Raw genomic sequence first — 23,943 nt, 5'->3', positions numbered from 1 at the left:
TAATATTTGTCAACTTCTAAAAAATATGGAAACATGAATATATTATAAGAAAGAGAATTTAAACCATGTATAATTTCACTACCCTATAACCAGTATATTTGTTCATTAGAAGATAGATATTTTCTAACATTTTATTGTCTTATAATTGGTTACATGTCATAATTTAATTAGCAGAATATTTTTATTTCTTAGTGGTATATAAAATTATGGTTCATCATACTTCTGATACCATCTCATATTTAATGAAACATAGTATATTTTATTCTAGATATATGCACTATTTTAAACCATATTTAGGATCATAATTATATAATTTTTGGCCAACTTTAAATGAAATGTAATAATTTGAGCATCTTGTAGGATAAAATAAATCACTATCATAATGTCATGATCCTTCAATAATGTTATACAGTTACACATTTTTTATAGGAATAGAGATGATCATCTAGCCACAAACTATATGGTCACTAGCAACCCAGAAAGATTAGTTAGACAAAGGACATCAAGGCTCTAGAGATCTAAGACAGCTCTTATAAAAATCTCACTGAATACTAATGGCAATTACCAAATCACATATAGCTTGTGTTATATTTATTGTGAACAGTGCTGCTCTAAGCAATGTAGATAAGTAATGGTTAATAAAATGTTCCCAAATGAGCTGAACACTGCCAACATAGCAGAAAGAAAACCTAGTGGGAAAATGTTTTTGGTCATGTCCACAGCAAATGAGACTGCATTCTAAAAGCCTTGGTAATGACCATCACACAATTTTATAAATGAGTGAATCTAAACACCTACATATAAAGAGGAAGTATCGGTTTCAAAATCCACAGGTCACTTAACTTATCTAAGTCTCAGTTTTACTTATCTGTACAATGAACTTACTAATAATACCTGCCACCTAGAGAAAGAAACCAGGATGATTCAATTAAGTGCTCACTTGAATATTAAATACTGAGTAAATGCGAGTCATCAGAATTAATGCAACTAGTTGCAAATATCATTAGTGATGATTCTTCAGTAAATGGCCCCTTTGCATTTATCTCAAAGACAGATGATTTTATTCCATTAAATAGACACTAACTAGCACTGGGAAAACAAGGCCAACCACAACTTTTGCCCAAAGCCCACTATGAGCCAGTTTACTTTCAAGATCTCATTCATTTGTTTTGGTTGAATAAATTGATTTTCTCTGAACATTCAGTGTTCTTCACTAACCACAGACCAAATCTCTTTCATGCACTTTATATTCTCATGGAATATTTGCCATTTTCCTCAAGACACCCTTTGTCACCCTATCTCTGCAATTCTTATATATAGAGTGTCTTCTTCATCTGTAATAATTCTCTTCCTCTTTCCTATCTCCAGATACAAATCTCTCCTAACTCAAAGGATATTTTAGAGTTAATTAATAGGTTCCTTATCATTTACATTCTGTTCAAGTGAAAAAAGAGAAATAAGAACTTGAGAAGAAATTGGTTCACACTAGTTATTGGGCAATGCCATTCACATGCAACCTTTCTTTGTAGCCTTCCCAAGTCCAGCCACTCTGATGTCATTGCTCCTTCCTCCATACTCTCCAGAGCATTAATTGCATTATTTCTTATCACAGTTTACATCATAGTGTTTGTGTGCAAGTCTTATGTGGCCTAGATTGTGAGGTTCTTGAGGGAAGAGATGTTATTTGTCTCCATAGCATCTAGCACACAGCACATGCATAATAACTGGTTTTTTAATTGAATTACTTTAGTCACTTGATTCTTAAGACCACTATCAGTGTTATTTATCCCTTGAATTAAAGCACTCCATCCACTTATTTGAATAACAACCAATGTCTGACATTTTCATATCCTATATAATAAAGAGGTAATATGCTAATTGACCCTCATACCATCACAAAGATGGTGGCACCCACAGCTAATAAGGAGGAAATATGCTAATTGACTGTCCCACCCTCAAAGATGGCGGCGCCCACAGCCACAAGATGGTGGCGCCCAGTCCCCTCAGCCCCCCAGCCACCCAGGGCCAGCCCAAGGCACAGGCAAGCCTCAGATGGTGGCTGCCCAGCCGTCCAGAGCCACCTGAGGCTCAAGTAACCAGGGCCAGCTGAGGCTTGCGTTGCCGGCAGTGGCAGCAGCAGAGGTGTGATGGGCATCGCCTTCCCCTGATTGCTGTGTCACCTCCTGCCCCTGAGGGCTCCTGGACTGTGATAGGGGGCAGCCTGTTCTGAGGGACACCCCCTCTAGTGCATGAATTGTCATGCACCGGGCCTCTAGTATATATATATTAAATGTCAGTTTTCCAAGGCTTTCAACAAAAACAGCCCTCTCTTTGGTGTTCCTTTCCAGGTCTTATCCTCAGCTAACATTTATATCTCTGTTAGCTCTTCCTTTCCACTTTTTGTTTCTTTATGTCTCATAGTAGCACATGTACAGTGCTTTCTTAATGCATCCCATATCTTTAAAGGAAAGAAGAACACCAATCTTTTTGCATGCCCTCCTTGCCTTCCTTTTCCCCCCACGCATATGTTGCCTCCTTCCAAACTCCCAATAGAGTTAAATTTAATTCCTCCATGGGTCATCTACTGTCTTCTTCTGTCTGGACTGTCAATCTTGTGGTCTGTTTCACAGCTGCTATGCAGGAATCTTTCTTCATCATCATGTTGGCTATTCCTTTTAGTCCTTGCCTGTGTTGGTTTCCATGTTTTCTGGATCCCAGGTCCTTGTATTTTAGTTTATTTCTTACTTTAGTGTATCATATATTTGGTAGTTTTGAAGAAATATTTTATCAGAAATAGTATTGACTTTTTTGGTGGAAAGCTATTGGAAGTTTGACTTAGAATAGAATTCTAGGTTAGAGATGACTATCCCTCAGAATTTGGAAGGCATCATCTGCCTCAAGAGGACCTGATGAAGTTCAGGTAAAGGGTCTCTAGGATTATGTCAAAGGTAAAATATTTCTTGTCTGTGGGATGCAAGACACAAGGTCAGGGAAGGTAATTTATGAGGCAACATTGGAATTGGGAATGGTGGCACTGTGCTGAATCAAAAGCCAAGAAGATTTTTCCAAGTCACTGTTGATTCAATGACAATAGAACATGGTAGAAAAGCCTGCTAAAAGCAAAAGGAATGAAAGTAGAGACTGTGATGTGAAGCCAGAAAAAAAAAAGGTTCTGGGACAAAAAATAAAAATAAATATGCTATCTCCAGCCACTTTCAACTTGGTGTCAAGCTGGCTGAGAGGGAGCCTCTTCAGGGGCCAACCCAAATCTTGGCACCTAGACACTCTCCCATCCCAATTTCATTTTCTTAGATGAGGTTTGCTCGGCTCTTATGAATTCCTATGTGACCCTGAAACATAAAATGCAATCATACCAGGGAGCAAAGCCATTCATGTTTGCTCATAATTGAGGATCTTTCATTCCAACAACTAAGGCCAAGAACAAAATGGCTCCAGTGTTTTTTTTTTCCAATCATCGTGCTTATGAGGGCCCTTTAGTTCTACCTCGTTAGGCAGCTGCTATCTCTGAAATGGGAAGGTTAGGCATATTGGCCAGGCCAGCATCAACTACTGAGAAGCCTGAACAGCCACCAAATGCAGAATTCTATGAGGACACAGAATTCCATCTGAGTCAACACCAGCAAATGAGTATACAGTGACTGTGTTATGTACTGCCCCATGCTACTAGAAATTTTCTCTTTAGCGTTGGTGCTAGTGCACTGCCTGGCCTTTCAGAGTAGTGGTGACAGACCTTCAGGATCTAAATGGTGCCTTAGTGTGCCCTTCCCATGCACAGTGTAACCAAGTTTGGGTGCCAGATATTAACATGCAGTGACTATAACCTATTGCAATTACGTAAAGTATGCTTGGATCTCTTGCCTCCTCCAGAGCAGATGGGCTATGTATCTGCTCAGAGAAAGAAACATTCTTGTTACATGCTAATCTCCCACTTAAACCTTTTTGCTTAGAAATAATACTTATTTAAGCTTTGAGTATTTGTGATACTAAAAAAGCATTGGGGAAAGAAATACATCCCTTTGCATCTCAAGTAAGGTCAAGGGAAACCTGGAGGAAGGTCATTAAAGGGATAAGAATACTCTCTTGCCACCCAACTCCTCCTCCCCGCTTTGCCAAAAAGGTTTACAGGTTTCCCCTTCAGTCCTTGATTGAAAAGTGTGGTCCTCTTGATAGCAGCCTCAGAATCTCAATATTTCACTAGAAATTCAGAATCTCAGGCCCTATCCCTCCTCAATCAGAAACTTCATGTTTAACAAGATCCCTAGGTGAGTCGGATAAACGTTAAAACTTCAGAAGTACTGCCCATAGGGAGATTGCATAGTATTACGAGGCACAGGATGACAATGAGTTTTATTACTGGTGATGTTACTTTTAATCATTTTTATAAGGTGGTGTCTTCCATGTTTCTTTACTATAAAATTACTTATTTTCCCTTTGTAATTAAAAAGCATTTTATGCTGGGATACTTTGAAACTACATTAAGTGTTCTATTTCTCTTCATATTTTTGCCCACTAGTTTTAATATCTATTGACAACACGCAACCGCAACAATTACTACTACAGAATTTACCAAATGGGTGATTTAAAAAAATTAATAGACTATTTTTGGACAGTTGAAACATATACAGGTATCCCCCACCTAATTTCTCCTATAAATAACATCTTACATTAATATATTTGTTATAATTAATATTGCCCCATTATTAACTAAAGTTTGTTCAGATTTTCTTAGTTCTACCTACTGTCCTTTTCTGTCCAGAATCCCACCCAAGATACCACATTACATTTAGTTGACAATTCTCCTTAGGCTCCTCTTGGTTTGACAGTTGCTTAGACATTTTTTTCCACCAGGCCTTCCTCATTTCTTCATTGTTGTTCAACTTAAAGAGCTACCCCTTCCCCACCACTCATTTAATTATTTATGTCTGTATGGACTCATGGATATTCATTTTATGCCATGTATCTTAAGCCATTATTATAATTACTCATTTGACTACACAGATTGTCTCAGATGTGGCATTAGGAATTCCTTCAAGTTGACTCCCTGACATGCTCCCATCAGCTTTTGAGCACTTATGTTCTGGCATCATAACATGTTCTAGGCTGATCATGCTCTTTCTCTAACCCCAGCCTTTGAATCAGATTTTTTTTTTCGAGGAGTCTGGATCTTTTAACTGGTGAATGGTATTAAGAAACCAATATCTGTGGTCTGGGTGTTCTTTTTGCTACTGAGTTGTCATTACTTCTAGGCTCTCTCAGTGGCAGAGCTAGAAATAGATGGGTGTATTCTAACCCATACATGCATATGCTCCTTTACCTATTTCCATGTATATTAAAACTGGGAGATCATGCTGATATCTCTGATTCCAAACCAAAAGCATTCTCTGTAGCCTCCCCTTTTACTTATTTGCAAAATTTTTTTCTGACAAGAAGAAGTCTGGCTTTCATGATCATGCCACTATATTTACTTATTTATTCAATCCTAGAATACAAATAAAAAAAGTTGCAGAAATGCTAATTCATATCTCTGTGAACAACAAATTTACTAACTAGAGCACAAAATCTATGTACAGTTTTTTTCTATCTTTAGCCTTACAGTATTCATTGCAATAACATTTGCCAATATTACTTAGTTCTTTCTTTCCCTACCCTCTTTATTGTGGTTATGTGGTTCATTTGTAAGACAGTGAGATTCATTTTTACTGTTTGTATTCTACTTTGGGTCCTAGGGAAGGGGAATGTTTTGACTATTGAAGTTTCCAACCTTCAACAAAAAGTTCAAAACAAAGCAGGTAATATTCCAGTATTCCTTGACATTATAAAGTATTTAATAGGGAACAAGAGACGTAAGCCTCTTTGATCAGTATATGATTATCAGTATTTTGAAATTCTCATCTCAATATAATTTAAAGAAGCAAAGTAAGATCTAGTCCAGAAAAGAGAGACATTCCTAATTTAGGCTTGTTCTAAAAACAACAGTGTGCCTTCTTTCTGTAATTTAATGAAATTTCTAACCAGAATTCATACATCCAAATAAAACTTGGGAGGGGGCGGAAGAAGTGACAAGTCAATAAACCATTAGTGAGAAAACATATTAGGCACTTATTAAAATAAGACTTGGGAGTCAAAAACAGTGTTGTAGAGAGTCCACAAGGCACTGGCTACTCTATGTAGCAGCCAAGGCATAAATAAGTAAAATATTAACTTATAAGAATAAAATACTTATCTAATACTTATCCCTTTGGTCTGGATATCTAAAAGCCACTATAATATTCTAATTGTTTTTTAGCAAATTCAAATCAGAGGTTTAAGGTTCTAAAGTATCAAAGTATCAATGGAGTTATCTTCTTTTTCCTTCAAGGGAGGTATAAAAACTGTCCTTAGCTCCTGCACAACTGATAAGCTTCAGCTTGACCCCCTTGTTTTTTATCCAATGCCTCTTGAATACCTTTTTTCTCTGTATTCTTTCCTACTTGCTCCTAAATACCACTAAATCTCTCTCTTCGGAGTAAAATTTATGGCACCTGATCTGTCTCATTCTCCCCATGGATGGAGAGAAAATGGTTTTAATACCTCTCTGGAAACAATTAAACAGACATTTGTAAAGACATTTTAACATTGGTTTTAGTTGTTTCTGAAGGAGCCCAACTGCTTAACAGCCCTTCTCACAACTTGGTTGTTCCTTTTCCCTTTCTATTATGTAAGCTACCACAGTGTATTCAGTGGTCAATACCATTCCAAAATGTTAGTGGCTTAAAACTATACCATATATGTAATTTTACTTACATATTCTATGCTGGTTGCATCTTCTCCATTGGTTGACTTTTCTTTGAGCAGTGACTCTGAGACTCAGGCAACTTTCATCGAGTTCACCACTTCTCTTTGTCTTGAAGCTTTTTCCACTCGGGAATAAAATGGAGGAGTACAGGGTGGAGATTGCACAGGATAGGGATTCATGAGTCAGGCCAGGAAGTGGTATATATATCACTCCTGCCCACATTTAAGTGGCAGAACCCAGTCACATGGGCATGCCCAGCTGCAGGGAGAATGGGAAACGGGTGCAGCTGAGGGCCCATAGGAGTGAAGCAATGGGTTTGTTAACAGCCAACCCGTCTCTACCACACACAGCCAGTCAACTCCTACCTAATAGGTTCCTATTTTTGCTTAAACTCATTTGATTTGATGTGTTGTCACCTGCAATCCAGGGTATAGACTAATCCAGATCTTGGGTACAGGAATCTAAGTTCGGGCAAGAACAAGTCCTAAATCCCTTAGATAAGCATTCAGGTAATTGCAGTATAAATTTCATTGTTCATTTTTTGTTGTAAAAAGATAAGAACAAAAAATAAGAACATAAAGCAAAAGATGGTAAACACATTTTGAAAAAAGATTACAATATCTAGCAAAATATTAAGGAACTGGCATTTTGTTAAGAGCTAAACTTTTTCTCTAACCACTGACATGCATTACTATCTTATAGAGTGATTTATCACTTTTTAAAATATATATATATTTTTTTATTGATTTCAGACAGAGGAAGGCAGAGGGAGAGAGATAGAAACATCATTTATGAGAGAGAATCATTGATCGGCTGCCTCCTGCACTCCTGCTACTAGGGATTGAGCCAGCAACCTCTGCATGTGCCTTGACTAGAAAACGAACGGCGACCTCCTGGCTCAACCACTGAGCCACACTGGCCGGGCTGATTTACTACTTTCTAGCAAGGTCTAACTGAGGCATTCACTGTTTTTATAAACTTTCCCAGTTATTCTGCATATGTCTCCTCATAGACCAATGGTTCTTAGATTTGGCCATGCATCAAAATAACATGGATATCCAGACCAAAACCCCAGAGATCATCATGCATCAATCAATCTAGGTTAAGATCTATAATTATTTAATGCCACAGGTGATTCTGAGGCACAGGAAATTTGGAGAACAACTGTAACAGGGTATAGAAATAGATGTGAATCTGACCTAACAACTATATATTTTCCATTCTTCCCCAAGTTAAATTTTAAATCATTATAATACTGGGTTACAAGGACCACATGGAAGATATAAAAAACTATCTATAAGGATAATTTTCATAAAACGTATGGTAGGCACTTTGAATTTATAGATGCCCTGGCTGATATAGACTGTGCAAGCTTCATGGTGCAGTTATTTGACCTGTCCCTGGTAAGTAAGTTGAATCTGATGAGAAGACAGGAAAGGCCATTTCAGACAGGTTGAAGAAGAACAAAGTCATAGTTCAGAAAGCACGAGGAAAAATCAAGGGGATAACAAGCAGACCCAATGTGGCTGGAGCAGAAACAATGAAGAAAAAATACAAGGCAGCACAACCGAATGTTAAACTGCACACTCTGAGCTCAGAGTGCTGTGGGAATTCTAAAAGGAGAGCTTTGGGTTAGAACAGCCAAAGAAACTTCATGAAGAAAGCAAAACTTGAGCTGGGTTACAGAGATGCTGTTAACAGAGGAGAAAGCGGGATCAGGGTAAAGAAGGATATGTTGTCCAAATACAGCAATTATTAGTCGGGTGGTAAATCTGCCCATTCTTGACTCTGCACTCTCAACTTTGGTCTCCAACTTTGGCCCCTCCAGATGTAGTGTTCATTTTCATTCTCAACTGAAATTTGGTCTTTGGCTCTATTCTTACTGTTTTTGACTGAGCCAACTCATGTGGTCTCAGAATTTTTGTTGTCTTGGATGAGAAGGCCTGTGTAGCTTCAGCAATGCGTAACTCAACCATTAGGTTGATCGCTTGGCTGGGCCATCCCCATCTATCCTCAAGGAATAAACACATAGCACAACTCCCACAGGCAGTAAGGACTAGAATAGAACTGATATCAAATGGTAGGGTACAGGGAAGGGCTTGGGAAGCAGAGAGGATTGATTTTCATATACATAATATACATTGATATACCAAAGACAATACAGTTCCCTTACCCTGGGATAACAATATGTTTAGATGTGTTATGAATGAAATTCTGAGTATCGCACCATAAGCAAGTATAAATACAAAATCTTCTCCACTTTCGTTGACTTCCTTGAATTATTAACAAACAAATCATTTTCCACCACAGGAAAGTACACATTTAAAATCATGGTATCAATTGCCCTGTATAAGCAGAACCATATAGAATTCAGCCTCTTATCCCACTATTGTAGTCCTACTTTTACTCCCCAATTCACAGACAAGATCAGGTTTAGAGTGTCTTTAATTAAAGTGGTGTCAAAAATAAATAGACTGAGTGACACTGGATGGTAGCAGGGACAATTAAAACAAAGTTACTTGGTGTCTTATTTATCTGTCATATGGGCTGATTTATAAGCTTCCTACAAGGAGAAATGTAATGGCTTTTTAATAGAAAAAGACTTGATAAAATACTAGCAGACAGTATTGTGGGTAATGACCCAGGCTTTAATGATTTTAATAATGACTTGTCTTATCTATTTACCTGTTCTCAAATAAAGGCTGAAATTGCATAAATGAGCATACATGCACACACATTGTCTTCTGGTGGACTAGGCTGCCTAATAGCCTTCACTAGAGAAAATGTAAACATACTTAAGTAATTAAAATTATGCAATTCAAGAAAAGAACAAAACTGGAGAAAACAATAATAATAGTAATAAAAATAGATGATACCATCCAGACAAAAACTATTTAGTATCCATTCTGACTCACCTTGGATTTCCATCAAGAAATATGTGGCATCTTCCTAGAGAACAGGCCTTTTAAACACTCCCAGCAGGTTTCACAGAGATCTTGGGTTAGCTACTGCTAAAAAGGATGAATAGAAATGGCTTATATCCCTCAAGTAGCCTTTTGGCATCCATACACAACACAGGCAACTCTCATAAGCAGTAAGAATAGCACAGGACTCATACAAATGGCATCTCTTCTACTGATTGTCTTTCAATCCTATTATCTCAAATACAGATCTGGCAGCCACAGCCACGTGCTGGATAGCTTCCCCTGCAGGAGTAAGGGAATAATTGGGAACTTAGAGAAAAAGACCAGGTCAAGTGTAGTGACATCCTAGGTACTGTTTTATTTTAGGTATTAAAAGTGTTTGAGGGGCAGAAGTCTGGGTGCAAGCCAGAGGGTCAGTCAGGAGCAGAAAGCTGGAAAAATCCACAATAACCAGCACCCTTGGCCATCCTAGACAATGGGATCAAGGAACATCCAGGATCTTATGCCTCGGACAGAGCTGAGTCAGTTTTGGGCACCGTCTATAACTGGTCTCTCTGCAGGAAAATACCAGCTCATTATTTCAGGGACATTGAGCTCACCTCTGACCTTTGCTCCTTGTGCCCCAGACAGCAGTACTTGCCTCTGGCCAGAATGAGACGGTCCATGAGCTCATTTCTGGGCAAGGTTTCTATGAAACAGAGACAGGGTCCACTGGGGCTAGTATGTGAGGGAAATTTCAGGGCCTTGTTTCCTAAGAGAGCTGGAAAAAACATTATTAAGTACTAAGAAGAATAGCCAGTGGGCTTTTTAAATAAAATTAAAAAGGAAAAGCAAAATGAGAATTTTCCCAGGAAAACTTGACTTGAGCATACTTTCTGCGGGTGGAGCAGCAGACACCGGCACTGACCTTGCTGGCCAGCCTTGGGGAAAACCAGGAAATAAGCAAAGCTCATCCTCTGAGCTCCTGCTAAGCAAGCTGTCTCTTTCCTCTCCTTGCAGCCCCTGGGAACCTTTCCAGGTTTACCTTCCCAGCGGGTAGCCCACCCTGAAAATTAACAAGTCCTTTTTCTTACTTGTCCAATACAGTAGCCACATGTGTCTATTGAGTATTTGAAATGTAGTTAGCCTGAATTGAAATATGCTATGAAGTATAAAATGCATAACAGATTTTAAAGATTTCGTACAAAATAAGAATGTTAAATATCACTTAAATGTTTTTATATTGATTACATGTTGAAATGAAAATATTTCAATAATAATATATTAGGTTAAATAAAATATATTATTAAAACTACACCATTTTTCTTGACTCTTTTTTAAGAAAATATGGCTACTTTAAATTATAATTTACATCTGTGGATCATATTATATTTCTACTAGAGGCCTGGTGCACAAAAAGTTGTGCACTCAGGGAGGGGGGTCCCTCAGCCCAGCCTGCACCCTCTTGCAATCTGGGCCCCCTTAGGGGATGTCCTACTGCTGGTTTAGGCCTAATCCCACAGGGATCCCTTCTGCGGAATCGGGCCTAAACCAGCAGTTGGACATTCCTCTCACAGTCCGGGACCGCTGGCTCCTAAACGCTTGCCTGATTGCCTTCCTGATCACCCCTAACCACTTGCCTGCCTACCTGATCACCCCTAACCACTCTGCCTGCCTGCCTGATCACCCATAACCACTCATCTGCCTGCCTGCCTGCCTGATCACCCCTAACCACTCTGCTGCCTTCCTGATTGCCCCTAACTGCTCACCTGCCTGCCTGATAGCCCCTAACCACTCTGCCTGCCTGCCTGGTCATCCCTAACCCCTCTGCCTGCCTGCCTGCCCGATTGCCCATAACCACTCGCCTGCATGCCTGATCACCCCTAACTACTCGCCTGCCTGCCTGATCGCCCCTAACTACTCGCCTGCCTGCCTGATCACCCCTAACCATTCTGCCTGCCTGATCACCCCTAACTGCTCACCTGCCCACCTCTGCCTTGTCTCCCATCTCCACAGCTTCATCCGGAAGGATGTCCAAAATGAAATCCAGAAGGTCGTTCGGCTGTCGGGTCTAATTAGCATATTATGCTTTTATTATTATAGATTAGAACACACTGCTTTCCAACCTTAGAGCTCTTATCTACCAAATAAAAGAGTAACATGCTAATTGACCATACCTTCGTGATGCCCACCAGCCAATCAGGAGTGAGTATGTAAATTAACCAACAAAGATGGTGGATTGATTTGTATATGCAGGTGCAGATTGGCCGGGGGCAGGGCAGGACGCTTGCATCATTGCCATGGCAACGACGCAGGTGTTCTGCATCACCCCAGCTGCTCCAGGCCTCTGGGCAGCGTGGGAAGGCAGAAAGGCAGCTCCAGGCCAGAGCGGAAAGGCAGCTTCGGCCAGAGCGAAGGCAGCCAGGGGAAGAAAGGCCCATTCTTGCACGAATCTCATGCATTGGGCCTCTAGTTTCTAATAATAGAGGCCTGGTGCATGAAATTCATGCATGGGTGTGGTCCCTAGGCCTGGCTGGTGATCAAAGCATGAGTGCTGGCGTGGAAGGGCAGGTCCAAGCTGACCTCTGGGCCCTGGGCAGCACCTGGGCCTCCGAGCCCCAGCACACCCCCTCTACCTGAGTCATTGGGCCCCTGCCCAGCTCCCTCAGCACCTGGGAGCTGGGGGCCGGCCCCGACCCCCGCCGCTGCCACTGGTCACCATCTGCGGGGCGATCGGCGGGGCGATTGGGTCCCTCTTGCACCCGCCTTAGCCTGGTGCCACCCGCTCACCTGCTCCACCATCCCACCACAGTGCCATTCTCGTAAGGGCCCATCAGGGCCAGCAGTGCCTCCACTGCTACCTGCTGCCAGCGCCGCATTGACGATGCTCGCCATGTTCCACGCCGCTGCCTGGTGGTCAGTGCACATCATAGCGAGCAGTCGAACTCCCGGCCGAACTCCTGGTCAAGGGGACAATTTGCCTGTTAGGCTTTTATTATATAGGATAATAAATTTAACCTTGAGAATGACAAGGGTAAGCTTTTTCAAATAACATATTTGGTTTTAACAGGGCTGAGAGGAGAAAGGTATGTGGGGGAACATGTAATTAATTATCTTATCCTGGAATGTGTTTCCTTTTTCTTTACTCTGGCAAACTCTTTTTCACCCATCAAAATCCAGAAGAAATGTCCCCTCCACCAGGAAGCTTTCTGTAAATCTCCCAGGCAGAGATAGTCCCTCTCTACTGTCTGAACACTCCATGCAAATCTCTATCAAAACACTTTAAGTTAATACCCTAATGCATTTATTTTAATATTCATGTCTCCCCTAAGTTGTGAACTTCTTAAAAGAACTGCCTTATTAATTTTAATAATAATCGTAATACTTTAATAGTCATACTAAAAATGCTTTTCTGATATCTTAATTTATTCATTATACATTTATAAATTTAATTCATCCTTAAATCAAGCCAAGCTATTCAACTCACAGCAGTATCTGCCCACACCCCTTCTTCTTCTTCACATATCCCCTAAATCACCTTGTAGTGAGCATTCCCCTCATGAAATGCCAACCCAACTTCCAATGAATTCACATGGAAATAACTATCTTTGATAATGGAACAAGGAATTTCACCATGCACTTTGACTGCCTATGTAAGTGTCCTAGGTTTATCTCCTTGTATATCTTACACATTATCCAACCCAGGCCAGCTTTGTCCCCTGCTCTTGCTATTCTGTAGGTTCTGTTGTAAGCTATCTCCTTACTTCACCCCTATGAATATTCTCCTGCTTCCAAATACGATGTTTGTTACATTGTTTGGCTGTTGACTCTTCTCAAAGCCAGTGGAATATGGGATTCACTAGGAATATGATGAAATTATGATTCAAAAACTTAATGATTTAGAAGAATTGTGTCCTTTCTTCCGACAGCTGCCAACCTGAGAGCTGGTAAAGTCAGCTCTCTAATACATCCAAACTAGGCTATCAATTTGGTCCCACCTGTGACTTTGTTATTCTTTATCATGGAGACAGGTGTCCTGTGTGTAGTAAAAGGAGTCAGAACTTTGCTTAACTGGTTGGAGATGTTGCCCTTGTGCAAAACACCCCATGGAATGCCCAGGGAGAGGCCCTGCTCCTGTAGCCACCCTTTTTCTAAAGGTTGCTGTGTGAGCAGCCCATACCACTTGGCTTTGGAAAAAGTATGTTCCAGCCTTTGTAAAGGGTGGCCTTGAAAGAGGAGACAGCCACAAAGTTCTTGTGAAAGGGATACAGTCAAAACTCTATCTTCAGTTATCATTGAGATAGTAAAAACAAACCAGATTGCCAAAGAATTACCATTGAGTAAGTGAGAGGGTAGGGGAGAAGTGTTAAACTTTCTTTGCTCTTGAGAAGGTAGTGACAAAGCACTTAATTTGATTCTTAAAGAAAAAAGGAAATCTAATTGATATATATCTTCATATTGAAATCGGAGATTACACAGTTGTGGAAATTCAGTTCTTAGCTTCCTTGCCCAATTTCTACTTGTCAGGTCCATTGGGATACTTTAGAGATAAAAATGAGAATAGCCTGGAATGCTCCAAGCCCTCCCACTTTGCCTGAATAACATTTACCATTTCTTCCTTTCCTTCTCAGCTTGGACATCACCCCTACTCTGATTTCCCATGACAGACAGAGAAGTTCACTACTGTGTGTCCAGTTTGCAGCACAGTGCCTGATCCACATGAATGGCAGCAGGATACAGGCAAAAAATATTCAACGTGGAGGTCAAGAACTAGCTCCACCATTTATCATGTGCTCATCTGAAAAAAGAAAAAGAGGCAAGGGGGAGACAATAGTATCTACTTATAGAGCTTTCTGAGAGCAAGTAAGCTTATGTGTGTGAAAGTCATTTATAAACTAGAATGCCTTAAAAGATTTGAAACTCTAACTGCATTTACCCTTTTTACTACATATTTTGCTATGAGGGGTGAAATATAATGCAACATCTCAGCATGTGAGCCAAAATGATCTGGAAAACAGGTTGGAGAGAGCCTGCCAACCATATTCTCTGCTAAATGCAATTCTACAGTGAACTGCATATAATCAATGCCTGATATGCAGAGAATCCCTCTGGGTAATTTCAGCAGCCCAGCTCAGAGGTTCCTGGAAATCAGAAGAGGAGAAGATACAGGATATAGATAGTTTTATGCCTCTCATCACCTATGACTCTGTCCACAGTCAGGTTCGATTGAGTTTTGAGACCTGCAATCAGTGGGAGAGCTCTGATGTTCTGTTCAAATGTCCAGTGTTTCAATAGCTTTGTCAAATGATTGATTAGGTTGAAGATGAAGTTAAGTATATTATTTTGCCTTCCCAGGGAGCAGTTTCTGGCAGTCGAAAGGGTGAAAGAGATGCATACAGAAATTTTGCTCACTGGTCTCTTAATTCAGCATAACATTTTGAATAAGCTAAGATGAAGGGCAGACTAAAGTAAAGGAGAGGAAAAATTAGTCAACCAGGAAAGATTAAATTTGTTCATTGCACCAAGGCGAGTGTGGATATTTTGATAAGGTGATGATCCCATTTCAATTATCACTATTTATGAAGTAGAACTGAGTTGTGGAACAGAGCTTAGTATGAGGACAGCCAAAGAAAGAAAACCAAGCCAAATTTCTGACTCAAATCTGCTATCAGTTTTCTAAGTGACCTTGACAAGCTGTTTAACCTCTTGTGCTCCAACATTCTTACATGAGAGATGTAAGGTCAACATGACCAAATCTAGTAGAGTCAACTATTGAATCTTAAGGATCATGAATTAAGTTCCCCAAGTGTAGTGGACATATGTGTCTTTGTGATTCTTTGTTACAAGGAATAGGTACCTAGCCTCACCCTTAGAAAATATTTGTGCTATAAGAAAACACAAGAACTTTTACAGGCAGTTGAGAGAAGAAAAAGGAAAGCAGGCCACATGAGGATAAGAACTGGAACTGGGAAGTCCAGGAGTGAGGCAACTTTTCTGTTTCTCTTGGGCAGCATGGGCGTTGGCATCTTGGTCTATATCTCTGTCTCTTTTTTATTTTGATTGGATTCCTCTGGTTGCACATGATCTGACATGGCATCTTAGGCAATCTATCATCACTACTTTCTAGTACCTAGGAAAATTGACTCAAGCACCTCCACTTGGATCTAATCACCTGTGGTCATTAAATTTGGGGTCACGTGATAGAACAGGACAGTAGGGCTCTGTGTAGAGGCAGAGTTCTCAAAGAAGGGATGGAGGCAGATGTACAAGTAGCGAAATCTATTCTCTGAAAGCATATTGGGGCTTATGAAATGATATGGAAGGAGGCACAGATTGAGGAGAAGCATGAGAGAAATGGTCCTTATTCACAAACCAGGCCAATAAAGCAGAAAATCAGGGTAGACCAAAGTGTGATCATCTCTCTTTTCTCATGTGTGCTTTCACAAGGAAATGGTGATTACAGTCTTCTGTGAGTCATCAAGGGAAAGGAAATTCTGCAAGTGGGCCTCTAATTGTGGTTTAGAAGAAATGCCTTATAAAAAGTCTGTGTTTAATTTTCCCCTTACCAGCCAGTATACTCAGCAGATTAGCACCAGTAACCAAAATATTAATATACTCCTAGATTTTAAGTGCCCTTTAACTGCCCTGCACATTGTCTCTGCTTGACCTCTGCCAGGTATTTTGAGTGATTCAAGGCATAAGTACAAAGAAAGGCCCCATATTGTGGCCCTCTCACCTTCTTTCCCACACCGACCTCCATCTTTCACCACGGAGAGTCTTCGCTACATGGAGCATTCCTCCTCCAAAACAATCTATATTCTGCCTCCAAGTGGGTCATGGGAAACACAAATGTGTAGCTCACTCTTGGAAGAAAAGCTTGGGGAAAAAAAAGTGAACAAGCCCTGAGAACAACATCTCAGGTTCCCAGAGCACTAGAGGAGTGAGGAGGGGAGGTTTAGTGTGGGGGAACACCCTCCCTCCGGGCTCTGCAGACTCCTCACACCCTATGGGAGAGGCTGACCTATAAAGTGCCAAGTCCAATGTGGGGACACTAGCTGCCAAGGTCTAAGAGCAGATCTGGTTGGGAATGTTAGGAATCACCTAGGGACTCTTTGACTGAGGTGGGGCCTTTTATAATGGGAATAGAGCTATGATTTCAAACTCACAGCAGGGACAAAAGCTGGCATGTGTCTGTGTCATTGGCCATAGGGGGTTGGGAGTCTGGTTTTTCTGTCATGTGCTGTCAAGGAAGAGAAGGATCATTCAATGAAATCATTAAAACTCCTAAAGAGTATTTCCTACATGGAAGGCAGCTATTATCTAATAAAACCCCAAAGATGTGCTGTCAAATTCATCAAACTTTTTCCTATATCTTTTTCCTCTTCCTGCTTCTCTTCATTATCCTATCCCTGTTCAGAGCATCATTGTTCTCCCAATAAGGTTGTCCCCATATTTCTTTGGATCTCTCTTTCCCAAACTCTAATACTGAATGCTGTCACCAAGACCCCTGGACTGTTCCTCTCTATTATATCAAGTGTCTCTTCTTTTCCCTATTTGTGTTGCAGAGATGTAGTTCTGACCCTGTTACTTCCTGTCTAGACCATTACAATAAATTCCAGTCAATTTTCCACTTGAATCCAATTTAAACAATAACAATACTTCTGTCTTAATCTTCTCAAAATACAAATCTACTCATATCACTTCCCTTCTTAAAATGCTTCAGTTAGTGGCAGGAGAAGATTTGACTTTGGGTGGTGGGCACATGATGCAAATACAGATCTTGTAACATAGAAACCCACACTTGAAACCTGTATGTTCATGTTGACCAATGTCACCCCAATAAATTTAATAAATAAATGAATGAATAAATAAATAAATAAATAAATAAGCAAGCAAGCTTCAATGGCTCCCCATTGACCAAGAATGCATCTAAACCCCTTAATCTGCTATTCAAATCTACCACAACACAGCCCTAGCCAAGCTCTCAATGGCATTTGTTTGCTTGTTTGTTATAAAAATAACTCCAGATAACTGTAGAAAACCTATGGAAAAATATGAAAAATTATATAAATCAATCTTAATTTCACAATTCAAAGATATTTTGGTCTATCTACATATGTCCTTATTTACAAAAGTGGAAACCTATTTGTTTGTTTTTTCATTTGATAGTATATCAGTAGCATTTTTCCATACTTGAAAAAAATTTTTAATTATTTTTAACTAGAGGCCCAGTGCAAGAATTCATACACCAGTGGGGTCCTTCAGCCTGGTCTATGGAATTGAGCCAAAACTGGCTCTCTGACATCCCCCAAGGGATCCTGGATTGCGATAGAGCACGGGCCAGGCCAAGCGACCCCACTGGTGCACAATCAGGGCTGGGGAGGGACACAGGAGGTTGGCCAGCCAGGGAGGAACTACAGGAGGGCTCCAGGGCGTGTCCAGCCTGTCTTGCTCAGTCCCCATCAGCCAAACCCCAGCAGCAAGCTAACCTATCGGTTGGAGTGCCTGCCCCCTGGTGGCCAGTGCACATCATAGCGACTGGTCAACGAGTCAACTGTCTGCCCCCTGGTGGTCAATGCATGTCATAGCGAGCAGTTGAGCAGCCTTAGCATATCATTAGCATATTTTGCTTTGATTGGTTAATGGCTGACTGGCCAACCAGACACTTAGCATATTATGCTTTTATTATATAGGATACTATTTGCTGCAATGACTCAAAAATATAAATGATCTGTTCTTATTATGTAATTAATCTGCATTTATTATAAAATGTGTGTAAAATATAGACAAGCATAAATAAGTAAACAATTAAAGTTATTACATATTTAGATAACATAGAACTAATAATTGTGGACATTTTAGTATATATAGTTACTGCTTATTTTATTTAATTATTGTATCATGACATTTATCTGAGGTTACCTTTCTCTAAGGATTTGGAAGGCTTACATCATGTTTTCTTCCTAGCAATCGTAAAGAGATTAACTTCTATTTTAAAAATATTATAACCTACTTTTTCTAGTTAGTAATATCAATAATGAAAGTATCCATTTATTTTCACAGTGTATGTGGACATACATTTTTTACTCTTTTATTTCTTCATCAGTTCCCCTATTTTTGTTTCTTTTATTTCTTCATCAGTACCCCTAAAATCTGAATTTTTATACCAAATTATTATTTTTCCTTATCATGAATATTTTGTTTTAAAGATTTTTTGTAAAACAAAATGTTTTATCAACCAAGATGTAATTATTGATATTCAAATAGTTTTATTTGCTCAACACCGAATTTTGTTTTTTAAATTATTAAATAATTTTTAAATTATTTAAATTACTTGAGTTTATTATTCTTGAGTTCATTATTTTGTTTTAACTGTCCATTGTCTTCCCAGGATGTAGGTTCAAGTAATTTTTTTTTAGGAGGATACAGTGATGACATACTCTCCTAGCCCCTGAAAATCTGACATATCTTTACCTCACCCAAACACATTAATGACAATTTTGCTGAGTATAGAATTTTTTGTGGGGGAGATGGTAGATTTATTGCAGAAGATATATGAAAACTATCACCATTGAAAGGGCCAGTAATAAAGTTCTGGGCTTGGCCTTGGATTTCCATAGTCTTTAAGGGGAAGAGAATCTGCCTAAGAACAGGATGTTAGTTGAGGGATTATGTCGAATGAAAAAAATGAATGGATGATCAGCCACAAAATTTTTCTCTGATATAAGCATGCGATGCCAGCTGTGGCAGCTGCTGCCTCTGTGCCCTCCTCATTCACTTCCACAAAAGACTTGTGGACAATTTTTTATATAAAAAGATCTTTGGCTCTTGACATGCCAGACAGATTAGCCTTGCTATTAAGGAGGTCCTCTACACCCAGGCTGGCCAGGTGAGAGATGAAGTTGTAGCTCTCTTCCAGCTTGAACCTGGGCAGGTGGACATTGACTTCATGGAACTCAGATTATCAGGTTTGGTCCATTCGTGCAATTTTTCCAAAATCAATTGTTCTCCCATCTTCTTCAGCAGGATGTCATCTGGCAGAAGGATGACCATACTGAGCTCCCTGCCTTGGTAAGGCAGCTACAGCACTCAATATAGCCATATGAAAATCTGTTCTTCTGATACATCATTTTCTTATTCAATCTGAAAGGTGTATCGGTTGTGGCCTTTTTACTGAATTTCTCCTGCCAGTTTCCTTTAAAATAGATGGCATTAACTAGCACAATTTTAGTCATATTATCAACCACTAGAAGCCTGGTGCATGAAATTCATGCACTGGTGCAGTTCCCTCAGCCCAGCCTACACCCTGCGGGCCTAAACCGGCAGTCGGACATCCCTCTCACAATCTGGGACTGCTGGCTCCTAACCACTTGCCTGCCTAGCTGCCTGATTGCCCCTAACCATTCTGCCTGCCAGCCTGATAGCCCCCTAACCGCTCTCCTGTCAGTTGCCCCTTAACTGCCCCCTTGCCAGCCTGGTCACCCCCTAATTGCTCCCATGCCGGCCTGGTTGCCCCCTAACTGCTCCCTGTCTGCCTGTTCACTCCTTAACTGCCCCTGTGCTGGCCTGGTTGCCCGCTAACTATCACCCTGCTGGCCTGGCCGCCCCCCAACTGCTCCCCTGCCAGACTGGCTGCCCTGTAACTGCCCTCTTGCCAGCCTGGTTGCCCCCTAACTTCTCCCCCATTGGCCTGCCTGATTGCCCCTAACTGCCTCTGCTTGCTGGCCTGATTGCCCCTAACTGCTCCCCTTCCAGCCTTGTCACCCCTAACTGTACCCCTGCCAGCCTGGTCACCCCCTAACTGTCTGGAAGGAAGTCGGACATCCAGAAGATGTCTGGTCAACCCAGACTAATTAGCATATTACCCTTTTATTAGTATAGACTAGTGGCCTGGTGCACGAAATTTGTGCATGGAGGGGGGGTTCCCTCAGCTCAGCCTGTACCCTCTCCAATCGGGGACATCCCTCTCACAATCTGGGACCACTGGCTCCTAACAACTCACCTGCCTGCCTGCCTGATTGCCCCTAACTGCCCTCCCTTGCCAGCCTGATCTTGCCCCCAACTGCTTTCCCCTGCTGGCCTGATCTCACCCCCAACTGCCTCTGCCTGCCTGATCACCCCTAACTGCCCTCCCCTGCTGGCCTGATCTCACCCCCAATGACCCTCCCCTGATGACCTGATCTCGCCCCCAACTGCCCTCCCCTGCCAGGCTGATCTCGCCCCCAATGGCCCTCCCCTGCCAGCCTGACCACCCCTAACTGCCCTCCCATGCCGGCCTGATCTCGCCCCCAACTTCCCTCCTCTGCCGGTCAATTTGGTTCTGATTAGTCAGTTTCTATGCCAGTCAGTGTCAAAAGCTCCGCCTCCTAAGCAGCCATTGGCTCCTCACAGTTGACCCAGATTTGGTTCTGATTGGTCAGTTTCTATGCCAGTCAGCATCAAAAGCTCTGCCTCCTAGGCTGCCATTGGCTCCTCACACCACTCAGATTTCATTCTGATTGGTCGGTTTCTATGCCAGTCAGCGTCTCTGGGCCAATCAACGGGGCCTAATGAGAAAGGCAGGGCTGATCAGCAGCCCCGGTGGAGGCCTGGAGAGAAATGGAGGCACGGCTACTGGCCTGACCTGAAGAGAAAGAGAGAGGCAAGTGCTAATTAACAGCTGCCATACAGGCTATGGATCAGACCCTGCTTCTCTCTTCAGGCCTCTCTCTGGGCCTGATTCACAGCCCCCTCAGCAGTCAGTGCTGGGTCACCACGGCAACCCAGCACTGACTGCAGGACTGACCTCCAGTTGGTTGAGCCTCCGGTTGTGACGGACCCAGGGTTTTTATATATTAGGACTAGAGGCCCGGTGCACAAAATTCGTGCACTGGGGGGCGGTCCCTCAGCCCAGCCTGCCTCCTCTCACAGTCTGGGAGGCCTCAAGGGATGTCCTACTGACAGCTTAGGCCTCCCTCTGCTGGGAGGTGACTGGGATGATCAGGGGAAGGTGCCACCCCCATCACCCTGCTGCTGCTGCCACTGCTGGCCACTGCATCCGCCAAGGTGTTTTCATCAACATGGACTCCAATCCCTTCACCATGAAAAAATGACAACTTTCTTTAGGCATTTTCAAGATGACTTTTTCATAGGATATGGCATTTCTTTCTTTCTTTTTTTTTATCCTCACATGAGGATATTTTCCATTGATTTTTAGAGAGTGTGGAATAGAGAGGGAAAGACAGAGAGAAACATCAATGTGAGAGGGACACTTTGATTGGTTGTCTCCTGCATGAGCCCTGACCTGGGCCCTGGCCAAGGAGGAGCCTGAAACCTAGGTACATGCCCTTGATCAGAATTGAACCCAGACCCTGCGGTCTGCAGGCCGAGGCTCTATCCACTGAGCAAAACTGGCTAGTGCAGGATATGACATTTCTTAGCCCCTCCAGCACACTCCAGGAGTGTGGTGGAAAAACCCTAGATCACCTTCTTGGATTCTTATTACCCAAGTTACCAAGAACACTGCGGGTGGCATACAGGGAACTTAGCCAATGAGTGGTCAGAAAAGGTGGTTCCTCTACACCTCACGTGCAGAGGCAGGACTGCTGGCACATGGAGGCTGGCAGGCCCCGCTGTCTTCACTCCAGGCCTGCTCAAGCCGCCCCGGCATCCGTGGCTTGCCTCACCCCTCATGCAGTCCCCTTCAGCCCACTTGCACATGCAGTCTCCTCCTGAGTGGTTGTGATGTTACAGCGTCCTGTACAATTTGCATATTACCTCTTTATATATATAGATACTCCATATCAGTACATGCATCATTTCTATTCCACACCACAAGCATGAGCTAAGTATTATTTTCCCTTTTTGTAGAATAGATATCTAAGACACAGACAAGATTAATAACTTTAAGGTTATATAATTAGTGACTGAAATTAGGTTCACACCCAACTCTCTCTCCAATGTCTATGTGATTTTTCTGCCACACCATTCAGATTCAATTAAGTTTAGATGACCTCAATGGGCATAAAACTTGTAGAAGGAATACAATTGGGTTAGATATGAAACAGCATCTCCCCTCCCCCCCCCCGAGCCTACTTTTTATTCTCTTTCTTTGCTCAAAAATTGGAAGTAGACTCCAAGGTTACTACTAAATAGATGGGTATAGTACTTCTAAAGACCCCTGGAAGACCTCTCTTTTCTTCTCCCAAATATGACAATTATCTAATTAGGACAAATATGAAATAACTAGCCATATCACACCTTGGAAATCAAGAGAAATTTGGTCAAGATATAGTTTTCTCCTATGTCATAAGTACCATGTCATCCTAGAAACTAAACCCACACATATAATGATCCAACTCTACTGAACTGGATCTATGGTTTGTGGAGGCCGGAGGAAAATAATATACAGCAGCTGTTGTTCACTGACAAGAAAAATAGTTATTGAAAATGGTAAGGACATGGAAAAAAAATCCTTTAATGCATAAACTGGCAGCCCATGGGCCAAACCCAACCAGCTGTTGTGTTTAGTTTGAATTAAACAGTGTTTTAAAACTATTGGAATTTGTGGCCAATATATAAAAGTTTGAACTTTTAAATAAAAATCTACATTTATGGTTTCTTTTTAAAAAATATGAAGGTCTCATCACACCAGACTCACATTCTTGCATGGAAACTAACTACTCAGGCTGACTAGCAGCATGGATAACCAGTGCCTCCAACTGTGGACCAGTGAGTTTGGAATATACAACACATGTGGAGTAAATATCAAAAATATATGAATTTAGTGCTGCAAAGGATCTTAGCAAAATTCAACCAGCTTCTAAACTTAAAATAAGAAAACTAGACCAGAAAGGTGATTATTATTGTAGCTGGTAACATACAACAAGCAGCTAGGTATTCTGACTACTCAGGCCACAAGCCTGTTTATTGACAAACTTCATAATGCAATAAGGACCTCTGGTGAAATTATACTATTTGGTAATTAAAAAGTGAGGTGTATGTTAAAACACCTATCTTTTGCTTTCATGTTCCCTTGACCCCTTCCCTCTTCTTTATTTGCATTAGCACATTGCCTTATTGAATGAAAAATAAATTCTTTGAGAAATGGATGCCAATTTATTTGAGTGACAATATGTCAACATAGCTCTGAAAATAGGATACTGTGCAAGGTCTAGCTTGTATAAACAAAATTGTTAGTCCTATATTAACCTTACTATAAATATACACTATTTTGTTCATTTACTCAAGAAATAGTTATTGAGC

General features: G+C 41.2%; 1 non-coding gene and 1 pseudogene across 1 annotated transcript; both read right to left on the bottom strand.

Annotated features, from left to right (window-relative positions):
* Positions 1–641: 641 nt before the first annotated feature.
* On the bottom strand, positions 642–760 carry LOC114234064 (small nucleolar RNA SNORA32). The gene has a single exon (XR_003620259.1). It is a non-coding gene; the product is annotated as a small nucleolar RNA SNORA32 (small nucleolar RNA).
* An 18,562-nt stretch (positions 761–19,322) lies between these two features.
* The window catches only part of LOC103292272 (leukocyte elastase inhibitor-like), a 20,532-nt pseudogene continuing 15,911 nt past the window's right edge, over positions 19,323–23,943 (bottom strand).

This window comes from Eptesicus fuscus, chromosome 5 (assembly GCF_027574615.1).
Source record: "Eptesicus fuscus isolate TK198812 chromosome 5, DD_ASM_mEF_20220401, whole genome shotgun sequence".
Lineage (NCBI taxonomy): Eukaryota > Metazoa > Chordata > Mammalia > Chiroptera > Vespertilionidae > Eptesicus > Eptesicus fuscus.
This window is presented reverse-complemented; position numbering and strand designations above follow the sequence as displayed.